A 20,501-nucleotide genomic window follows, 5' to 3' on the forward strand; every position below is an offset into this window, starting at 1 on the left:
AAAATCAGAAGAATGGCTTTATTTAAAAGCAGTAGGAGATATTTCACTTTCTCTCTTTTTTTTTTTTAATTTTTTAATTTGACTCTTGTAGGAGGAGCCATCATTTTATGTGTCAAATTGTCAAGGTTTTATTCCTCTGACGACAAGGGCTGGAGGCTTTCACTACAACAAAAGCTGAAATTCTTACCTTAATTTGTTTTGGCAACAAAGGCTATAAGAACATCACTAGGATTGTTTGGTTTACAACTAATTTTTACATAATTAAGTGCTGAAAATTTTGTTACAACCAATATTGATCTGTTCAAAGGGATTTTACCCTCATTTCCCTGTCCTCACTTATCTAATCCACAACAGAATCAAAATGTTCATAAGTAATAAATCTCCAAAATACGTGGACATTAAAATCAGACGCCTGGATAAACCATTGGTATTTTCTTTTAATGATACAAAATGATACACCTTTTTTTCCACCACAAGGACATACAAAAGAGGTAGAGATTTGGTATTCATTTAGTACTGAAAATAGCTTACAATAGTCTTTTTCTGCTTGAATGAAGCAGCAAATGTCTTCTGTTTTGCCAGCTAAAGATCCTCAAAACAAAGTTGCAAATACTAAATATCCAGTCACAAATAGCTATGCTTTAGTGTAGGAACTCTTAAAATCACTTGCTTTTGATTCTGCTCTTGTCCATACATTTTTAGGTCCATATGGTTTGTGTGACTTTATTTTCAGAAAAGTCCTGGATAACCTACCCCACTTGCCAGCATCTGGAACCACCACTTCAGTTTGCAGAAGAGCCAAACCTTCAGCACCTTCTGGTCCTCCCTTCCCCTTTGCTGAAATAGTTCCTTTTCTCCCGTGTCCTCCCTGTTTCTCCATCCTCTTCTCAATACTCCCAAATAAGTAGGAATGGCTGTAGGAAGGAGACAGGGTGTATTGTTGCTTGTGGCAAATGGAGTTGAGACACGTAGCTGCAAAGGCAGGTCTGGTGTTCTGATAGCCCTCACAGTGCTATGGAAGAGACATTCAGGTGAAGGAGAAGACTCCTCTCTGTGGCTCTCAAAAGCCTCTCCAAGCCTCCCTTCCATGTATAGCCTCCACAAAAAGCTGCTGACCCCTTCACCACCTGGATCCCCATCACCATACAGCATTCTCTAACTCCTGCTACTGAAAATGTTACCTAAAACTGAGAATTTTACAGCTAATTCTGCTTATTGTAAGTTAGATCCTAAATAGCATTGCTACCAACCCCTCATCTTGCATCTTTGTGGCTTTCTGTAGCTTTTCATCTGTTTCCCTTTTACACTTTCTTATCCTCTGTCAATACTTCGCTTGTTTTATCCTGCTCTGACCATGTACTATGGCTGAGCTTTACAACACCAGGGGGCATCTCACAACTTGCACAGACTTGCTATACCCTAGTACAGCATAAGGCCTATCCAGGACAGATTTTAGCAGTATTTATCTTCCATTTTCACCATTTTCCTTAGGCAGTATACTTCTTTCAGAGCTTGACATTTTCAGATAGTACAACAATGGTTTCCTCCAGCCATTAATTTAATTGCCTACTAATCCTTCACTAAAATCATTAACACAAAGGTCATGTTATTTGTATTAGTGTTATTTAACAGGCCCCAAAATTATCTCAAGCTCTTTAATCATACAGATTTTTTTTTCATGCTAAAATAAGGAGTAAATTTACAGTAGCTGCACAACTCTTGGGTTCTGCAGAAATCAAGTAGAATACATACTTTCTAATTTGTTTTTGTCACTTATTGAGGTCAAGGTTATGACATTTCCAAAACTTACATTTTAGAAACACTGCTTTTGATAGCCTACCCTACATTTCTCTGGTAAACCACAAATTAGTAATGCAAAAAAGAGTATGTTGCTGATAGGATTCACAGGCAAATCAAAAACAAAACAGAAAAAAATTCTAAGAGAGGTCAAGTGTCCTTGTTTGTAGGGATACATAATTGCCCAATAAGAAACTGTGTTTGGCCACAAGTGCTTCTTATCTAAATAGATAAAATAGACACAGGCTGTGTAGGTAAGAATTTTATCAACATACGGTATATAACAAATGAAGACATCAAGCAATAAACCCAGATTTACAGAGGGAGTGCCTTGAGAGCACAGTCATGTGTCCTAATTCTTGTCCTTTTACCTATAAGAATATAATTTCTCTTCAGCTTCTCACATATACATAGTAAGATAGGAAACACAACTACTACCAAATTTCACATATTCTCCTTTGAAAAAACAATACAAAGTTGAGGTGTACTGCTAATATATCTCAGGCCTCTGAAAAAGAAGGATGATTTAGAGTAGAAGTTTCTAAATGGTTGTCTGGTTGGTCAAGAAAATTGTAAAGTTGTGAATTTTTTTTAGGATGGGTTACAGAAACAGCAGAAGAATGACAAATTGGGGAGGAGGTGGAAGAAGAAGGGGTACAAGCCCTGTGATTACAACAGATAGTAAAGTTGCTACAGAAAAGCAGGAACTGCCCCCAGTTGGTATGAATCAGCATAATTCTGTAAAAACAATGGAAAAATACAGCTAAAATGAAACTATGAATATTACTGGATAATCATCCTTTGCTTGTTACACATACTTCCTTTTTATGCCTTTCTCAGTGCTAGGAAAGTGAAAACCCCATCCTTGAAAATTCAGAAAATTAAACTGTAGTATGAGAAAAAAAAAATGGCTCAGCATCCTGTTGTACAATAGGTATGGGGTATCTTTTCATGAAAGATACTGGGAAGATTATACCCACTAAGAGAAAGAATTACCGAAAAGATATTTGTACAACAGAAGTGCCACAAATCAGGCTTGTGTCAGTTTGAACTCTATCTAACCTCTGTTTATGTGACATAACTAAATGTTTTGGTTTCCATGCTTCAGGAAGTCTGACTCTTTCTCACAGACTTACCTATGAAAATTACATTTCAGACATCTTCCTCAAAATGGGAAGACAGAGTGATGCGACAGAGTGACGCACTGAAGGACTCAGTTCTATTTTTTGTCTGCCACTGCTCTGTTGGATGACCTGGAACAAACAACTTCATCTTTCTGTGCTTTAACTTCCACATCTGTAAAAAGAAGATAATGAGACTGACCTCCTCTGCAAATAAACTTTTTTCCTCCTCTTATCAAGGAGTAGAAACAAAGATGGAAGGAAACTCTTGGTACAGTTTTAATATAATACATTGGGAAAAAGCCAATTCAATTATAAGGTTTCTGGATTTTATGGGATTGTTTTCACTCTCAAAACTTTGCAAAACAGTCCAAAGTGGAAAAGAAATCAGCCCAGGCTGGCTCAGACCCCAAGCCTGTGAAGCGATCTGAGCTCAGTTGAGCAACACTGGACAGAACGTTTAGCCAACTACCTCCCTCCACAGATTCCAAGGAATATTTTACTTCAATAAAAAGAAATGACAGAAAATGTAACATCTCAGTCCCAGATCTTAAGAGTGAGAACTTCTGAATACCAAAACCAGATGGAATTTTGTCAGCAACACTTCAAAGCTAAAGCACAACTTTTCCACAGTTCTGGAGAGAGTCTACAGAAAATATCAGAAGAGAGGTGTTAAGAAGTACAGAAAAATAACACAGATCGGGCTGAAAATTAAAGGAAAAAAATGGAAGGGAATTTAATAGAGCATGACAATATTGTTCTTACGTGTCTGTTCAGTGCTGCAATTCCTTGCTGAGACAAAACAAGGCAAGATCCTTAGATCTGGCAATTCTCCCGAACACTCTGTCACTCACAGAACTGGCTTCTTCCTCATGTTCCTGCAGATTTTAGGGACACATCACATATGTTCATCATTTCACCCCCCAACTTCTTTCTTGCTTCATTACCATGGGTTAATGTTAATACATCTAGCTGGTTGGTAGATCGTCTGTGTCCCATGTATGGGAAAAGGGAGAGGACCTCCCCGTTGTATCACACTGGGTTCGTTCTTGTCTCAGTCTCTTCTTAAAGAGCAGGACATTTGAGAGGTACAGATGCTCTCTTAACAGCAGAGATGCTAAGAGGGAGTCTTTATTATTTATTGTACTATCAAGGCATTTTGTCAATAAATATCAAATGGGAACACTGCTGCAGTAGCACAATGCAGTTTTAAAAGCATGTAATCAATGCAGTTTTAAAAGCATAAACTCTCCTTCATAGTTTCTTTTAAGATATTCAAAAAACAAAGTCTGAGCTTGCTGACTTGTTAAAACTTTCATCAGCCAAAGAGGACAGCATTAGTGCTAAAAGTTTCATCTTTCCAACTAGAAAATGTAAATAATTTGAAGCATGAGAGATTGAGGAAAAAACTGATTCTGCTTTGCAGAACTCATCTAATTATCATCTGGCTTTTCTAGTTATCTTTCTTTCTAACTTCTTTGGCTTGAATCTTAGCCCAAATTCTTCTGAGACAAGTTCTGCTACTCTAACAAGATCTAACTGGTTTGATTCACAGAAGGGTGTAAAACCTGTCATCAACCAAATTAGTTTTGATTTACTTTTGTGAAAAAAATCCCTTTTGGTTACAGAATCTAATGGCTTAAGAATTTGTCATTCTGGTGGCTTCATCAGCAGTATCTGTGGTTGCCCCATAACTCTTGGCCATCAGGTATCTTCCAGGCTTAGGGATTCATCCAACTGTGTTCAAAGTGTCACTAAACATCAACGCACTGTGAACCTAAACCTTCACACAATCCTCATTATCACTAAATCTGACTATTTTAAGATAATCTCCTGTATTCTTCCCCTAAATCAGTCCCAGCTGAATCAACTTGGTGATCTGACTAGCTAAGGAAACGTAAGGAAATAGCATTAAAAAGCTAAGCAATATGCCCTCTGGTACAGCCTGGCAAAACTTATAAATTCTGACATTCTGCCCCCATGCAGATACCTTCATCTGAATAGAAGTTCCTCCTACAGTCAATAGAAAACTACTCTATACAGTTAATGAAGCTGAGAGCTATTCAGCTGTTCAAAATACACTGCTATATCTACCTTAAGGTCATCTGAATACCTTGCTGTATCAACTATGAGCAAGGTTCAGCTTGGTAACCATAGGTGCTTAGTGACAACTGTGACGGTCTGAGATATCAAAGACTGCCATGTGAGGCTTCAGATATGACAGGCTCTTTAAGAAGACCTGCTTCTCCTTGGAGCAGGAGGCCAGGTAGAAAACTCTACAATGCCTAAAATGGCATTTGATGTCTGCATTTACGTAACTAAATCCCACATTAGTTCTCTACTGAGTATAAAGGGAGCTTAGATATCTGGTTCACATGGAGACACCTACACTCTGAAACCCAAATTTAGGTGTCTTAATCTGCTGTCTGAATCCACCCTTTACTTGGAGATTTCCTGAGCTGGCAGCTGCATTAGCATTACATTTAAGAGGCCTCAATAGACATTTTTTCCATTTCCATTTCTAATCCACTCATGAGCACATTTATACTTTTGGCCTCTACAATACACTTGCAGCAATTTACAATTGTAACTCAAGAAAAAACATACTTTTGTTTCTTTTAAATTTACTGCCTGGAAATTTCACTCAGGACACCTAAATCTTGTGCTATAAGAATATAAGAAACACAGAATTCACTTTCTCTGTGACAGTAGATTTTTTATGCCTTTATCACATTCCTTCACAGTCCTTTTCCAAGTTAAACCATTTGAGTGTATTTAAAATCCTCTTTTCTTTTTTTTTTTAAGGAAGCAATTCCACACCTCTGATCAGCTAATCACTTTTCTCTGTACCTTTCTTGGTGCTTTAGGGAGAATGCCACACAATATTCAAGATGTATAAGCACTTTGGGTTTTACAACAGTATCCCATTTTATTCTTTATTCCTGTCCTAATGTATTGCATCCTTTTTGCCTTGTCACCAACTACAAAGCACAGAACTGATGTTTTCAATAGACTAACTACAATAGCTCCATGGATTCTTTCCTGAGTGCTCCTAATGAATTTAAGGGTATGGGGGATTGAACTTGTTCTACTGACATTTCCTCAGTAGTGGATAACAGTCTCTCTTTTTTATTCAGACATCTATTTTTGTAAAGCCAGTTAGAATATAATATCTTTGAGATCTTGACCCACTGTCAAATTTGATTAATATTGCCCAAGATTTCAAAAGTATTTGAGAAGAGAGAGCAGATCAGGTAAAGCCATATACATACTCTGTGTTGTCATTCGACCTTCATTCTTTTGGAAAGCAGGCAAAAAAAACACTTTAAGTGATCTGCAGCAAAAGTAACAGTAGGAAGGAAAACTCCGAGAGCAACAAGATAAATGCCCTGCTTCCTCAAATACTCCAGATAAACTGACCAGCACTTAACAGGGCTTGTTTACTCCATTCAAAACCATAATCACATAGAAACTCTACTAGGGAATGTGCAGACTGACATCAGTCATGGACAGCCCATACTATAGCAACTATTATAAATAGTAAATTATAATAGCAAACTATTATAAAAGGAAACCACTGAAACAAATGCTAGTTCTCCCAGCTATTGAAGGAACAGTTGGAGTTTCCTCCAGTCTTCTCTATCACAGCTGGGCAACAAGCTCTACACATTAGCTGGAGAAATTTGCTCTGAACAATTTGGGTTTAGAAAAATAATACACATTAATTCTGTTTGGGTTTGGGGATATTCACCTCCTTTTTCACAAAGTAGAAGAGCCAATCTAAGAAATGAGACAGGACTTAAAGAATATCTTTTGTAGCTCAGTGTGTCCCTTTCTCTTTTGTCATTTCTGTGTCTGAGAGGTGCCAACAACAGAAACATTTAATAAAGTAAATGTCAGTGCTTGAGTACATATGTATCCCAAATTCTGACCACAACCCATATTGACAGAGGATTACTTTGGGTTATAACTTCTTACCAACACTTTTATATGAGTTCTCATCCCTTGCTGTGAGCACATAGGAAGCGGATCAGTTAGTTAACACTAACGAGTTGTCATAGAGTATATTAAGCAATTGGGCTGGGCAGATTATCATTATCAGGGATTTTGAGAAATGAAACATGTCTCAAAGACCTTACAGTAAATGACACTAAAAAGTAGCAGTTTATTAATTCTGTTAATAAAATGATAATCCAAGCACTAGGGAAACTCTTTTTGATAAGAACTAAAATAGCTATTTGGGTAGATTAAATAGCTGGAGTTACAAGGTAGGCAAGAACTGACCAAATTAGAAGGACTTCAAGGATAATGGTTCTGCAGAAAGCAGATAGCATATGTGCTGAGGTTGCTTTTACCTAAAAGAGCTCAATACACACCTCTAGTCCTCAGGCTAAATTATTACAGGAGAGAGATCAAAGCTGCATATTAGCCATTATGAAACAGGTATTATGAAAAGATGGCTGATAGGGATTGTGACTATGTGGCTATCTCATTTAACTGCACACATTACTTTTATCTTGATCCCTGCTACCTCCTTGTCATCTGCCTGCTAACCCCTCCATGGACTGTCGCTCCTTTTTCTCTAACAGCACCTTCTGATTATATATTGCCTTTTTGGCCCCTGTACTTTAATGCTGTAGCTACAGCTTTTTGACAAACTCTGTATTTTTGCCGTATTTGTGTTATGATAAAGCACCTTACCATAATCTCTGGACATGAGGGGCAATATCCACCAATGAATGGACTTGGGTATGTCAACCCTGTTTAATTTCCACTTCATTAAAATAAAACCTGCCATCTTCAAAGTGTCACTCAGCAGCTAAAGTTCTGTATCTTGGTATTCACAAAAAAAACCTCTTAGTCCTGACTATGCTGAGCAAATCTGACACTTAGTTTGTTCTTAAACCTCACCACAGTTTAAAAATCCAACATCCCTTCCAGTGTCATTCCCCCTCCCAAAAGGACACCTGCCAAGTCAGGTCCCACACAAAGAACAGTGGTGAAGCAACCCCACCACCCTTTGATCCAGAGTCAGTGGTTAGATCACTTACTGGGGATATGAAACATCTGAGGATTCAACACGCCTCTCCACCTGTGAGGATGTTGACTCTTGTTGCTATAGGTGCACATTAACTGCCAAGCTCAGGTTGTCTTAGAGTAGTTGTGGTTCATTTCCCCCAGCTGTCTCCCCCTTCCCATTGAAGAAACCAGCTACACAGTGAGGAAAACGTTGCTAGTTGGCCCAAACACCCTCCTTCAGCCCGACCTACTCTTTTCTCCCTTGCAAAGCCCCTGGATAAGTACTTCCAGGGTTCACTTAAGACCATGAAGCTCAAAGCAGATGCCTCCTTGGGAGACTGTAAAGGATTTTAATCTTCAGACAGAGCTGCAAGGGAACTCCTTGCAAGCCCGGCAGGATGAGCAGATGCACAGCAACTTTGAGGGGGAAAAGGAGGGGTTGAAGGCCGTACATCCACAGCCCTCCAGCTTTGAATCCCCTCATAGCTTCATGACCGTGCACCGCTCAGGCAGAAGCGCCAGACTGGAACCCCAGAGCCCCGCCACTCTCCCCCCTCAGGGTTCGCCATCTTCTCAAGCCGACCCAGCCCCGCCTGTCATGGCGGCCGCGCCCCGTCCTCCACACGTGACGTCTCCGGCCGGGGAAGGAGGGGGCAAGAGGAGGAGGAGGCGGGAGCGGTCACGTGGGGCCACCGCGCGCGAGCGGTGCGCGCCGCTGCCGCTGAGGGCACGGGGCGGGCGGAGGGACGATGCCGCCGCCGCCCCGGTGAGTGCGGGGCAGCCCCGGTGTGTGTGCGTGCTGCGGGGGGGAGTGGTGGCTCCGGCTCCGGGGCTGTGAGGGGAGGCGGCTCTGGCGGGGGAACCGGCTCCTCTGGTGTGTAAAGCACCCCCGGGGGGTGAGGGGACGGCGCCGGCGGCGGTGTGAGGGGCGGCCCCGGGGGGTGGGGAGGCGGCGGTTGAGGCTGTGTGAGGGGCGGCCCCGGGGGGTGAGGGGACGGCGCCAGCGGGTAAGGGGACAGCGCTGGCGGCGGAGTGTGGGGCAGCCCCGGGGGATGAGGGGCCGGGGCCGGTATCAGGCCGGCCCCCGCCGTTTTCCCGCCTGCCCTGAGGAACGCGGCGGAGCCTGTCCCGGGGGCAGCGATTCCTGTTTACCAGAGGCCGGGGTCAGATTCAGGGCTTCCCCCTTTCTGGCTAAAATAAACGGTGTGAGCGTATAGCGGGAAAGCTGCGCTTGGTCGGGTCGCCGGACGAGCTCAGCCGCGTTAGTTTAACCTGACCAGCAGCGCTCCCCTGGGGAGAGACCGTGGGCCCGGTGTGGGTTGTGCTACATAGGGTGGAAGGCAACGTAATTATTATATTTTTTTTAGTCTTTATATGCATATGAAGGAGCGGCAGTAGCCCGCCTGCAGGTAGGCTGAAACTATGCAACTGTCAGCCCAAACTGTGGGGATCTGTACGGGTTGGTTTTGCCTGCGCTGCTCCTTTCATTGATTCGTTTGCAGGGCGAGGGCAGGCGTTGCATTTTGGAGGGCTGTTTGACCTCGTGGTGTATGAAAGCTTTGTTATCTTTATTATTGGGAAATTTATTTTTAAACTGTTTCTCTTTTTTTTTTTTTTTTTTTGTTCCTGTGGTTTTCAGTATATGCTTTGCAACGTTGTGGCTCCCTTTTCCTCTTAGCAAACATGTGTTATTCTACGTGACTGGTCTTCAGCCTTTCCAGTCAGTTCCCATTGCCATGTGGTATTTTTCTTGGTTTTGTGTGTGTTAAAGCTTGTAAGGAAGGCTGCAGCAGAAAATGCTGATAGCAAATTAACTCTCTCCGAGTTACTTGGAAGGCAAAAGAAAGGTTCTCTGGTCCCCTGTTTGCATGAAAACAGATCGAGCTGAGCAAGCAACCAAAACCTCTGTGCTGCTGGTAGCAGGGGGCTTAGCTGGTGGGACTCTTCCCTGCTGTAGTAGGGCACTGGAAACAAACACTGTGTTCAGAAGCTGCCTTTCCAGATAGCTGCTTCACCATCAATTGCTTCTTCATAGGTGTCAACCTTAAAACTGCAGTTAAGACTAATTAAAACACTAATGCTGTCTAGTATGGCATCTCTGCCAAACTGTATCCTGACTTTTTTTCAATATCAGTTGCAGGGCAGCTGCAGTAGACCTTACAGAACTTTATTGTATAACTAGATATAAAGTGCAGCCCCCAGTCTTCCAAAGGAAAAAAAAAATCTTGTGACTTGGCTTTGTTGCTCCTCTGTAAACAATCTGTACTTTATCTGTTTGGTCTAGTGTATCCAGAGTATTGCTTTCTGTTTGAAGGAATGGTGAAATCTCTTAATGCCAGTACAGTAATTATGCAGGTGGGCAGGATCATCAGCACTGTGCCAATATGCTTTTTTTTTTTTTTCTGGAAAGTTTATTTCAACATAAGATCAAATCCCTTCTGTCCTTACTTAGAAAGAGTAGTCTTTGAGTGACATTAAATATTCTTGAATACTTTCTTATTTAGCGTCTGCTTTTTTTTTTTTTCTTTCATATGGATCTCATCGTAATAGGAAACTGCTCCCAGACATATCAGATTAGCTTATGCTGATCCAAGTGCAGGCTGTGCCCAGGAAAGGACGGTACCAACCTCTCCCTGACAGTGTGTTTCTGCCCTGTAGAGAACCTCTGCATATGTGAAGTAGTCTGGCTGGAATTTCTAGACCTCATTTTAGAACAGCATAAAGGTCCAGGTGGTTCCAGATAAGAGGCTTTTGATTAACAAGCAATTGGCCTCCCCCAGTATAACTGCCTCTGAAGAACTGCATGCCTTCTGCATAAGCTTTTTCTCATCTCTGGGTAAGATAAGCTCCTGCAGAGTTTTAGGAGCTCTTCTGCAGCAGGGATGGAAAGAAGTAACACTGCAGCTCTAATGAGCCTTCATCTCTCAGCCTCAGATGAGGAAGCCAGCAGGCTATGTGATGTGTTCTGGTTTAAGAGATTCTGACTGCTGATTTCAGGGCCTGTTGCTTGTCTTCTGCTATCTAATTACTTTGTCTCAGAGGATGCAAATTGATACTTCATTATGCATAGGAGTAAAATTGGAAAGAATTCCTGATAAGCTGCTGTGTGACAGTAGTTTGCGAGAATGGGTGAATCTGTTCATCATTTCGATAGTGATGATAACAGTAGGTGTGATTCAAGCTTTTTAGGAGGAAGAAAGCCCTGAAACAGCATGGCAGGGGAAATAAAGATGAATTATTAGTGTTTTGAAAAATTGCCTATACAAAACGCTTCCTGATATTAAATGCTGGAGAAACAAAAGTTTTAACGGTAGTCATAGGGCATGTGTGTGGATCAGGGCTAACTGTGGGTCAAATGGATGAGCTTAGAAGTATCTAAGCAGACAGTAAAAATGGGGATTTTGGATCTTCCAACGAGAAAGAATAGGGAACTGTGGGGGTGAAAGAACAGAGGGAGGATCGTTCTTTCTTTAGTTACATTACCTTAGAAGGTACTGTAAAAAAGTTGTGGTCTCAGCATCTGGCAGGTGGAGTTTGGCAATGTGGCAGCTGTGTGTTGATTACTGAAGCAGAGAAGCAAGGGGAGACTTCCAGCTGAAGGAAAAAGGTAAAATTTTGGAAAAAATACAATAATCCCTCTCTGTGACAGTTCAGTTTATCAACTTTCTTAACAGTTCCATCTGTCTGGCTAGGCAATTCTATAGTTACAGGTATCCCTAAAATCAAGTCATTTTCTTTAGTACCATTCATTTTGGAGAGGTGCTGCAATACAACTGTTAATTGCTGTGGAAGAGCAACAGTATGCTCATGTATTTCAAGTGCAGAATTTTCTTTTTTCTTTCTCAAAAGATATTACAGAGGTGAAGTGTGTTTCAATCCCTGTTAGAGCATTGGAGGTAGATAAACTGTCTTGATTCTTATCTATGGTTTCTTTTCAAAACATATGGTAGCTTATGGAGATGAATGCATCTGCTGTTGCAGCCACTGTGTTAATATATAAAGTACTGTCAGTATAAAGGCCTCGGCTGTTAAACCAGTGTTTAGCAGCATGAGTAAATGCATTTGTTCAGCTCATTTTGTATAAGAGTTTACAGTATCCACCACATCCTTCAGCTGTGCTCTAATATGTTTCTCATGTGAGTCAGCATTGTGTAATAATAGTGTAAATACTTTATTTGAAAACTCTGTAAAAACTAGAAATACGCTGCAACAAAAAGGGGGAAAATTGGGAAGCTGATGGTACTGTTTCGATCAGAAGTTGACCTAAAGTATACTAAGTTTCAGCTATTTTGTTGTATGAACTTCTGAACTCCTTCACGGAGAAGTAAAAATGTGCTCGGTCTGTAGGTTAAACAGCTGATTGTGTTACCAAAATGTAGAGTATGGATTGTAGTGTCTATAGAGTGAGGTGCTGTATCTCAGCCCTTTCTTGTGCAGTCTAGGGTTTTTTGAGCCAGATACTCTGCATGTTTGAAACGGGGATATAATGCTCAAGGGTGAATCAACTTTTCCACTGTTGGCACTAGTTAGAAGCCCCTAATGCGGGGGACCCCAGGACTTCGTACAGCCTGCTTTATGCTTTGTAGTATGAGCAAGAAATAGGTGTGCAGGCTAGGGACCCCACTACTCCCTACTGCTCACAGGTAAGTATTTTGACATCTTTGCTGGCTCTAAGTTCAATTTGAGGCAGGTAAGCTGTTGTGGTTTTCTCTCTTGTGGCAGTAGTGGCTTTGCAAGTTCTGTGTTTAAGATTGCGGGTTTGCCATGACTGATAAGTTATACCTTAGCAGCTGTGCTACAGTCACTGTTTGTGTGCAAGCTCTAACCTGTTTTGCCATGGAGCAAGCTACCTTGACAAAAATAACTTATCTTGCTGCGGAAGAGGGAAGGAGTAAGTGCATAAAGTAATGTTGCAGAGCAGCTGATGGGAGGTAACTGCTTACCTGCAATAACTTTTTGTCATTCCTGACTCCAACTATGAGACACAGTACCGTATAAGAAGTTGAATTTTAAATTGACAGGTTAAGCTAATAAACTTGCAGAGGCATGCTAAAAGAAGGTACCTCAGTAAATGATTGTTATGTGCCAAACTGATTTAAGCAAGTACTTAATGTTAGCAGCATGTTCATAGAGGTCTTCATTTTAGTTTATGTAAAACCATCCAAATGTTGCTTTGCTAAATAACACAGATTTCCTTGTGCAGACAAGGATTAAATTAGATGCTTTAAACCTTGGAGGTGGCCTTAATTAAAACAGATCCTTTTCCAGGAAGCATGAAACTATCCTGGTTTGATACACAACTCCTTTTGAATAAATTTTCATAGGTATTTTGGCTATTTTGCTAATTCTGGAGTGTAGCATCAAGGAACAAATAATGTCACCGACTCTCTTGATACCTCTCTCTCTTTGTTAGTGAATTTGCTTTCTAGAAGTGCTTTCTTTAGTTTTCTGTTTCTTGGAATCCCTTAATTTTGTCAGTTAACATGAATCTCTTATCTCTTGCGTCAGCAGACGCTGAGACTCATCGTCTGTGCAGCAAGAGAAGACTTGAAAGTTTTGGATTGCACGCTAACCTTCTGTGCTAGCAGTGTGTTGGAAAGCATGGCTCCTAGTGAAGTGGGAAAATATATTTTTGATCTGCTATTCATTCTGTTGCAACATCCTTGATTTCAACATCAAAATCCTGAGTATGTTTTCCCATTAGAAACATTGGCAGTAGATAAGTAGAAGAGACCAACAGGGGATGGAAAAGGAGTGGTCTGCAACTCTCTCCTCAAAGGGATTTCTTTGGAGAAAGAGAGAATTGAGTCTGTAAGATCATGTAAAAGAGAATGAAAGACAAAGAAAATTAGTTTTTGGCATAACTTAGAGAAGTTTGGTCTCCTTACAGACAGTGTAAAATATCTTTATTTGGACAGTTAATGTCCACAAAAAATGTTCTTTTTCAAAAGCATGCTAATAGAAGGTCTGTTTACTTACATATATGGCACACTCCATACCCCATTGTCAAATACAGTATTTAGCAAGATAATCTTATATAAAATTGATAGCTTAGATTAGTTTAGATATGTGAGTGAAAGTGTTTTCATTGACTCCGTCTGTAGGTATGGTTGTACTAGGAACAGTACCTCTTTGTTAGTATTACTGTATTGTGTTAAGGAAAGGAAAAAGAAAGAATGTTTCCTATACAAGAGTTTGCTAGTATAATTTAGAAATAGGCTTGCTGGGGGAGCAGAAGGAATGAGTTATTGCTGCTCTAACCCAGAATTCTGCTTGATATTTGTATCCTCTCTGGTTATTGTGCCCTCAGAACCTTTGATGTATTTGCCTTAACGCATCATTCAGTTTTTATAGGTGGGAGCTTAGACAGTGAGTTGCAAAGGATTTCATCAAAATCTGTAGCAAAGCAAATAGTTCAACCAGAATGTTCCATGGGTCAATCTGATAACTATACAGGTGTCCTGTTTCAGTCAGTGATAGGTAATAGGTGTATGTCCTTAGGATTCCTGTCTTATATTAATGGCTGGATACGTAAGCGAGAAATGAGAGTAGTAGACAGAAACATGCACAGAAATTACTTCAAACTTCTGTTGAGAAAATGGATCCAAAAGCAAGAATATTGCAGGGTGGTTTGGTCTTTCTGAGGCAGAATTCCTCACTGGGAAAAAATTGAAGTCCCATGCCTCTGCTGTTCCAAACGGCATGGATACTGTGGACTCTGTGCTAAAGCTTGGAGTGAAAAACTCAAAGTGACCTTTGTTTCTGGACATGAGAAATGCAAATGGACATTGAATTCGATTCAACGCCTGCTTTTAGTATTTCTTTCAGTTCTACTTCTTTTAACAACAGCCATCCACCCAGGAAAATTCAGTTATGACATGATGTATTGAGGAAATCTCTAAGATAGTGCCATCTCTTAATAGCATAGAGAAACGTAACAGGAGTTAACTTGGAGCAGTTTAGAGTGAGTTAAATACTTTCTTATCAGAGGCAGTTTGTGGATTTAAACTGTAACTTATTTTAACCTCACTCACAGTTCTTGTGCTATATGCCATCTCTTTTTTTTATAAAAAAAAACAAAACAAACACAACCAAACAAAACCCAACAAAAAAACAAACCCAAATGATGTCCATGTGTGCTAATATCAGTTACTCAAGCTCCATTAAGGTGTTTGATCCCAGGCTAACCAAACTAAGTTGCAAGAATGGACTGCAGTGCTACAGCAAGTAGCTGACAGGCCAGTGCTATCTTACTGTGGCCATTTCTGATGTCTGACTGTAAGTGAATGTAATCTGTCTGGGATCCAAAAATGGCACTTCTAATGTATTTTTATGTAAGTTTCTGCATATTGGAAAGGAAAACCCTGCAGATAAAGAGAAATTAAGTAGACTTGTATGATTTGTGGGGAATAAGCTTGGAGGTCTATGAATTCTGTAATCTGATGCTGTAGAATAAGATGCAGTGTGACTATTCTCATTAAAGACAGTTTCCAATTCTGTAGTACTAATAATAACTTAATTGCAGCAGTTCTGCTTTTTAAACATGTTCAGGTATAGTCTTTTAAAGTTTCTAGTCTGAGTCTTGTGTATTTTTTTTTTTGTATACAGCTGTTGATTTCAGTACTGAGTTCTGCACAAGTGGATGGTGGATGTCTGCTTGGAGCTAACTGCAGAACTGGGATTTGCAGAAAAAACTTGTGCAAAATGCAATGCCCATGTTCAGCTGTCCCAGGTTTAAAATTGAGACCGGTCAACACCAGTTTTAACTGTCCCACTCAAAAGTACTTCAGTGAGGTCTGTTTTGTTGCTGAATTAGCTGTCAGCTTTTTTGGCAGGACGTCTGTACAATTTTTATTTTTATTTTTTGGAAAATGTGTTTTCACTTTGCTTGTAGAAGACTGGAAAAAAGCCTAAAGCACTTCTGATGAAAATTTCTTACGATGAACAGAAAGCATACCTATAAAATGTCAGTCAAAATGTGGAATTTTTATAAAATTACTAGTGACTTGGAAAATGAGGAGTAAAGGAATTCTTAGAATTGAAATTTGTATACGAACTTAATTGTTTTCTCTAGCATTACTATGGTCTGATCCATTAATACTTTGATGAAGAATGCTTGAGGAATATACTGATAGGTTACGCTTCTCTAGTGAGTGGCAGTAAAATGACCATTCTTGTTTATGCTGCCAGATCCATGGATCCATATGGATCATGCATCAGTTAAAAAAAAAAACAAACACACACACACAAAAAAAAAAAAAAAAAACACCAAAAACAAACAAAAAACCAACAACAACAAAAAAAACCACCCAGAAAAACGAGAGATACGAAAAAAAAAACCTCAAACAGAGAAAAATAGATCAGTGTTCTTGGGGCAGTGTATGCAGTTAAATGAGAAATAACCTTAAAGCATTCATGTCCTAGGACCCATTCAAATTGGCGTGTTGTCATAGAGAAGCTTGTGTTTGTTACCCCATTCCCAGTTAGGACTTGCAAACAGTGCTCAGCAACAAAGTGTTAAGTTTCAGGCTCAGCGTTTTATTGTTCACTGAGAATGAAGACACCAACTGGATTTGACTGCTACTGCAGTAAATGTGTTTTCACTATGTAACCTTGCACTGCTTCTTTAGTGCCGACTCTTCTGGAAAAAGGTGAGCGTTCTTCTGTTCAGCTGTTCACATAGAAGTGTATCTTACCTAGTTATTTTGCATTCATCTGTATTTTTACTGTTATTTTGGTGAGCTTTGCAGACATAAAATGCAAGGAACAGCTAAGTAGATTTGAAACATTTAGAAAAGGTATTATGCAGCTTACTTGTGTGTAGCTGACCTTGTAAGCTCTCTTACATTTTGCAACAGTATATAGTGCTGGAGGGTTTTTAAACTAATATTTAGCTACATGGGTCTTTAAAGTGAGAGAGATGCATTGAAAAAGAAGTTGTCCAGTGTGGTTTTTTTAATCTTGTTGTTTTCTAAGCTGTATGTGAAAAAGAAAGGCCTGTATTATAAAATGCATGCATCTTTCTTTTGAGACAGTGCATGAACATTCTGGCTTCCCTGAGAGCTGATTTTGCTAATGAAAAGAAAATCTCACTGTTTCAATTGGAATAAAGTATTTATTAGCCACAAAAAAGAAGAAGGTATTTTTAGGTCTCCATGAATGGCATGGCATGTATTTATGTGCCAGACGACTTAAAGTAACATCCAGCAAAGCAGCCCTACGGTGCAACATTTGTTCGGGGGATAGATAATGAAATTTCTGTGCATATAATTGTGCTTTGGGAAACCAGGAGCTTTTTTTGGGGGGAGGATGAGGACACTGCAGCAGTATGAAACTGTCTACTGTATAGTACTTATTTACTCAGTATTGAGCACTAGGATTTTGGTAAGCTCATGTTTCTAATCCGAGTGTACTTGCTTTCTCTATCAAACTGGACTATTAAGTTACTTTTCTGGATGCAGTGTTGGTTGTAATGAAAACTGGTGTTCTTTTCTGTTGTTTGTTAACATGAGATCCCGACTCTTATGAAACTTCTTCTTTCCAAAACTTGTAACTGCTTTTTCCATTAAAATTGTGTCCTTAAATGAGAACCCTTGTGAAATACTCTCACTCGTTGGAGAGGACAATTATGTGGGGAGAAAGGTGTCCTTTATCAGTAAGGAAAAAAAAAAAAAAGTATGTCTTGTTGTAGACAAAGAAGTGAAAGATGTTAATGCAGACGATCATTTCAAATGCTCCCTTAAAGAAAATTTAAAGTGAGGTGGATAAAGAAGGAACTTCACATTTTTATTATAAAAATGCTAAAGTATTTGCATTCCCTCTGGTATGACAGCTTGCTAAGAAAAGCTTTTTTACTGGAGCTGAGAAATTCCAAAAAGCTTGATAAGCAAGGTTGTGTTCCTAGAGGAGGTGTTTCAATATATAGTCCACAGACTTAAAAATGATAGTATGCAGTATTTAGATATCACTGGTTAAAGTCCAAAACTGAAACACAAATGAGTATATAAGTGAGTCATTTGACAGTGGTAAAGTAGTGAGGGGTGAGAACCTAAAGACATAAAGAAGATGAATTTTTAATTTTTTCCTAAAACACTTCATGATTTTCAGACTTAGTCTGCTCATAGTATAGTTTCTTAGGTCTTCAACAGTCCATGCAAGTAGTCTATGTGCCTTTCTTTATCTATAAAGTATAATGAATGCTATTGGTATTTTAAGATTATTTGTCTGTAAAGCATTGATTAAAATTTTCTATTCTTTCCAGGAGGATTTTTTAGGTGGTATGACATGGATTTGTATAGCTGTGCTGAAATGACTAAACTGTTGGCTCTCAAAGCTTTTAAAGTTGCATTTAGAAGTGACTTACAGCAGCTAATTAAAAATAGATCTTAGTGTGTCATCTCATTAAAATGAATGGGAACAGTGATCTTATGCAAGAGGACAGCCTGTGGTCCACAGTATATTTCTGTGAATGAGGGTTGCTGTAACTGCAGTTATATTAGTCTTTTTTAACTCTTTCATTCTCCTACCTTGCACCTTACTAAGTAGCCTGGTTCTGTTTTCTCGATAACATCCCTGTAGGTAGCCGCAGGCTGCTATTAGGTACCCCCCAAAGCTGTCTCTTCTGCAGGCTGAAGAAGCCCAGTGTCCTCAGCTTCTCTTTACAGGGCAAGTGTTCCAGCCCCTGACCATCTTGGTGGCCTTCTGCTGAACACGCTACAGTTTACTGATGTCTGTCTTGTACTAGCAAATCCCAAACTAGGTACAGTACTATGCCTGTGGTCTTGTGAGTGCTGTGTGGAGTGGTGTAATTGCATCCCTCAGTCAGCTGGCTGTGTTCTCATTGATAACCCCTATGCTGTCAGCTGTCGTTACTGCAAGGGCATGCTGCTGGCTCATGTTTAGCCAGACCTCTCAGGTCCTTCTCTGCAGAGCCGTTCCCCAGGCTGTGTCAGCGGCCAGGGAGTTTGTCCCAGGTGCAGGACTTAGCATTTGTCCTTGCTGAATGTCACAAGGTAGGTTCCTGTAGGCCCAAACTTTCTTTACATGAGTAGTTACCTGCCTATATCGTGTCAAAAATAGGGACTTAATTCATAAAGTACAATGACCCATCCCTTCTGTAAGGTCAAAAATTAATGGCTGTGTTTGATTAAAAGCAAACTGGCAGGTAGATCCAGCTTAGTACTAAAACAATACAGTAGGAGAGGGTTTTTTATAAGGAGTTAAATTGGGTTGGCACTTAGCTTCTGGAGCACATGAAGCACTAAGTTTTTATTTGGAAATATCTCTGGCTTTTGTTCTGAATGTATGTTCGATGGATGTTGCTCCTAGTGACGTGTGTTGGAGTCTGAAACAAAAGCTGCCTAAGGTGACACTTTTTCATCTTGCTGGTTAACTGTGACTTTCCCTTAAGACTGGTTGCAGTGCCTGGAAAAAAATGTTCTCATGAATGTGTGGAAGCTACTGTGAATGGCATCTCCGTGTGATAAGTGTATTATTGGAGTACTACTTCTTCCTAATCTGGCCTCTGTTCATTGTACTGTTAGTGCTGCTGTTTGCTAGTGATTCAACAAGAAAATAGGAAAGCTTGCTCATGCTGATGGAAGGAGAGCGATGGTAGATATAACATCTTGGAGGCTGAGAAAGAGCTAAGGCTATTAAAAGAGCAAAATTGCATTTCTCAATAGTGTTACTTTATCTTCTTGGGGGTTTACCCCCAAAATAAATAACTAAATAAAAATTAAAAGTGTCTGTAGAAGGTCGTGCAGCAAATTAACCTAATATTCTGTAGAAAGAGAAAATTAGTTTAATGATTTTTTTTTTTTTTTACTAGAATGCTCTTTGAAAATGAAGATTATACACATCTGTTCCTTCCCTTAATATAGGTCCAAAATACACAGGCAGTCTTGCAGGAAATCTGAGTAGTATGAGTTGTACCTCTGTCTTAGCTTTATTTTTTTTTAAGAAAAAAAGCTGTTCTTGGAAAAACTACAAGCAGACTTTAAAGTTTTCTCAAATAATTCTTGCTCCTATTTCAAAAATCTTGAGGCTAATCTGATCCTCTGTTTGACCTCTGACAAACATGAGTTTTGGCACAGTCATGAAATATCTAGTCATACGGTGTGTTTACTAAACTGTTGAGGTTAATCCAAGCAGATGTCAGTGTTTAAGCAGTGGCTGGTCATAGAGCCTGTAGCTACTTTTGCTCTTTAAGCCAAAATATTGTGAAATGTGGTTGACACATTTTCTTTCATTAAAAATATTGAATGCTAACACATTGGGTCAGTGTTAGTTAGAGCTGCACAGGTGACTAATGACAAGCTCTCCCAGGATGTCTGGGAGAACAGAGTTGTATCGTTGTCAGGCCAATTATTAAATGAATGTAAATGTTTCTGGGTTTGATGTATGAAATGAATGTCATGCTGGTGGTGTAAGGATGCTACAAGAAGCTGGTGGAAAACAGTATGGCACAGTAATTATGGAAGCTCAAAATTGGGAGGTATGTTCCTGGAGGTTTGTTTGTTTTTTTTTTGTTTTCAGCTTTGCAATTGATTGACTTTCACAGAC

At 39.8% G+C, this 20,501-nt stretch overlaps 1 protein-coding gene across 2 annotated transcripts in view; it reads left to right on the forward strand.

Annotated features, from left to right (window-relative positions):
- The first annotated feature begins 8,629 nt into the window (after positions 1–8,629).
- GALNT11 (polypeptide N-acetylgalactosaminyltransferase 11) overlaps positions 8,630–20,501 on the forward strand; it is a 55,095-nt gene continuing 43,223 nt past the window's right edge. The window contains exons 1-2 of one of the 2 annotated variants that reach the window (XM_082479428.1): positions 11,502–11,544; positions 18,565–18,696. The gene's annotated coding sequence lies outside the window, so the exon portion shown is untranslated. Of the gene's footprint in view, positions 8,704–11,501; positions 11,545–18,564; positions 18,697–20,501 lie in introns of those variants that run through there. The other variant, XM_082479429.1, reaches the window with a different exon arrangement.

The sequence above is a fragment of the Vanellus vanellus genome (genome assembly GCF_965231255.1).
Source record: "Vanellus vanellus genome assembly, chromosome: 2".
NCBI lineage: Eukaryota > Metazoa > Chordata > Aves > Charadriiformes > Charadriidae > Vanellus > Vanellus vanellus.